The sequence below is a fragment of the Sinocyclocheilus anshuiensis genome, unplaced genomic scaffold (assembly GCF_001515605.1).
Source record: "Sinocyclocheilus anshuiensis isolate Anshui unplaced genomic scaffold, SAMN03320099.WGS_v1.1 scaffold1200, whole genome shotgun sequence".
Lineage (NCBI taxonomy): Eukaryota > Metazoa > Chordata > Actinopteri > Cypriniformes > Cyprinidae > Sinocyclocheilus > Sinocyclocheilus anshuiensis.
The window spans coordinates 129,184-132,214 of record NW_015542405.1 but is presented as its reverse complement, the minus strand read 5'-3'; the positions used below and the strand labels follow the sequence as shown (position 1 = coordinate 132,214).

The window sequence follows — 3,031 nt, the reverse complement described above, 5'->3', positions numbered from 1 at the left end:
CGACTTATTAATTTGTGGCCACTGTCCATGTTTCATTAATTTGTTCCCTAGAAAACCCATGATTTAATTAAAATGAGGGAACGAATTCTTAATTAATGGTCACTAAATCTTTTATTTCCCACCTGCACAGTAAGAGAGGTGATTTTAACAGTGATTAAAAGTGAATAACAATAAAAGAAACCTGCAAAATTAGAGGGTGAGACGGTGAGGATTTGGGAAAAGAAGCTTTAAATATTATTACATTTGTAGAAATTCGTGACTCACTGGCAAAACAGAACACAAAGCCGCGTCTGGCTTTAAATGTATCGAACGATGTCACGATGTAACATTTGCCTGCTAACCCAATATTTCTCTTCTAAACAAAGCTTTGTAACTCACTTGTGTCATAATACTCACATTAAAATGTTTCATGTGAGCAGCAGTGTGTTTTGCCGCAGCACCGCTGGTGATTGGAAGCGACATTTATTGATCGTTAATTTAAACGATGATCGATCATGGAAATTAACGAAAATTGACATCCCTACTCTCAACAGCTTCTGCTCTTCCTCTTTAGGATGTTTTGTACACGGTCTGTAACCCGATCGGAAACGTGCTGCGCATCGTGATCTTCAAGAGGAACGGGATCCAGGCCATGGTGGAATATCCTTCTGATGATGTGCTCACACTCACTCACACTTCCAGCGGATTTTCAATCAGAACTTAACCATAAACCGTTAAACACAGACCAGTTATGATTTCAGAGGCTGTTAATCGATGGTTTATGCTTCTCCCAAAGCCGTCAGGCAGCATTATTTCAACTTATTTTCTAAATAATTGTTCAATAGCAGAACTCATGGTTAAAAACTACATTTCCCATGATTCTGCAGAGAATTCTTCACCTATCAGAGAACTGAAACAGGTTAATTCTTTAGCTCCGCCCACTCCAATGAAGCACTGCAAATAATTAGTAAATGCTCTCAAAATACTTAAATATTTGCATGAATAAAATATAAAATAAATATTTTGCAAAATAGTTTGACTTGTGTGTGTGTGTGTGTGTGTGTATAATCAACAGCTATTCAAATCAGTTAATTTAAACACACTATTTAAAATGTATTTAAAGAAACAGAAAAATAAAACAAATAAAATGTTATTTAAATATAGTAAAAGGACATGCAAAAATGAAATTTATTTACAAATATTATGAATATAATATTGAAATTTTTTATATTATATTTATTAATATAGAATATAATTACTAAATTAGTAATTGATTTGATAAATTGATAAAATTAATAAATATGAGATAATAATTTGAAAATTAAAACTGTAACATAAAGAGATTAATTTAGATGACAACTGCTTGATTCTGTTATCCCATCAAGGTATTTTTCACTAATAAAGAAATTCTTAAAAATATGAATAAAAAAAAAGTAAATGCTGAAATGGAAAGTGCACTAAACTGGTAAGTTTGTGCACACTGGGAATTATGTTTTTTCAAAATAAGACAGGTTAGCATTAATTTTACATTTAGTAATTATAACATGAATATTTCTATTTTCTATATTTCTATTTTTGGAAATTTGGAAACTTTTTTGTTGCAAAAATTTCATAAACTACCCTCTAAAAACATAATATAAAGATCTGAAAATGCATTTGTTTTTTAAATCTGTTTTTTAAAAGGAGTCTGATGATGAGCATGATATTTACATCCCTAAACCTCACATGACCTTCATGGCCTTTCATTAAGATGTTAGGTTCGTTTGTATCAGCTTGTGCTTTTGGATGTACGTTCGCTCCCCGGACACACATTACACACACTCATTAAATATGCATGTATCCCAGCAACACACAGCAACGAGACGAGCTTCAGCAGCCCGTTTACATGCTGTTTACTCCCAGCTGAAGCTGTGTTGTTGTTGTGTTGTAAGTGTGTGTTCTGTGGAGTTTTTCCTTGACAGCCGTCACGTTCGAATCCATCCAGAACGCTCAGAAGGCCAAAGCTGCCCTCAACGGTGCCGACATCTATGCCGGCTGCTGCACGCTGAAAATCGAATACGCTCGGGTAAATGTGCAGCGTTCACACTCACACTCACACTCACACACACACTCACACTCACACACAGCGCTGGATCTAACACACATGCAGTGCCGTTGTGCTCTCTCATTCTAGCCCTCACGCCTCAACGTCATCAGAAACGACAACGACAGCTGGGACTACACCAAACCCTTCCTGCTGCGCCGAGGTACGTGTGTGTGTGTGTGAGTGAGTGTGTGAGTGAGTGTGTGAGTGAGTGTGTGAGTGAGTGTGTGAGTGAGTGTGTGAGTGAGTGTGTGAGTGAGTGTGTGAGTGAGTGTGTGAGTGAGTGTGTGAGTGAGTGTGTGAGTGAGTGTGTGAGTGAGTGTGTGAGTGAGTGTGTGAGTGAGTGTGTGCGTGTGTGTGTGTGTGAGAGTGAGAGTGAGTGTGTGTGTGTGTGTGTGTGTGTGTGTTTATCACTCCTTGCTCTTTAGGAGACCCTCAGGAGTTCTCAGTTAGGTTTAATGATCAGCTTTGTCTGATGTTGTCAGATGCTTCAGAAGAACTGAAAACAGACCCAAATGAGTCACAGTCAGAGTTCAGATCAGCACTTCTCAAACTTTGACTCCAGTTAACACTTTGACTTAAGCTGCCTGTTTTATCACTGTTTAATATACTAAAACTAATTTAATTAAATAAAACATTTTTTTTATAATTATGTTCATTTATATTTAAATTAATTAATTTAATTGATTGAATTATTTTGTATTTACATTTAAAATAATTATTTTGTTATTATTGTAATTATTAATAATCAGTTTGTGATTTTTGGAAATTCAAAGTTACTCACAAATGGCAATTTCTCAGTAATTTCTATTGAAATCTTTTAGAGCTTGACATAAATGTCAGCTAGATAAATACATATTCTTTATAAATATGTCAATGCATTTTTAAGGTTTTATTATTTTCATGACTTTTAAAATATTGTATTAATATATATATATATATATATACAGGTGCATCTCAATAAATTAG

At 34.8% G+C, this 3,031-nt stretch overlaps 1 pseudogene; it reads left to right on the top strand.

The window, feature by feature from the left end:
- The window catches only part of LOC107693010 (heterogeneous nuclear ribonucleoprotein L-like), a 50,284-nt pseudogene that overhangs the window by 23,081 nt on the left and 24,172 nt on the right, over positions 1-3,031 (top strand).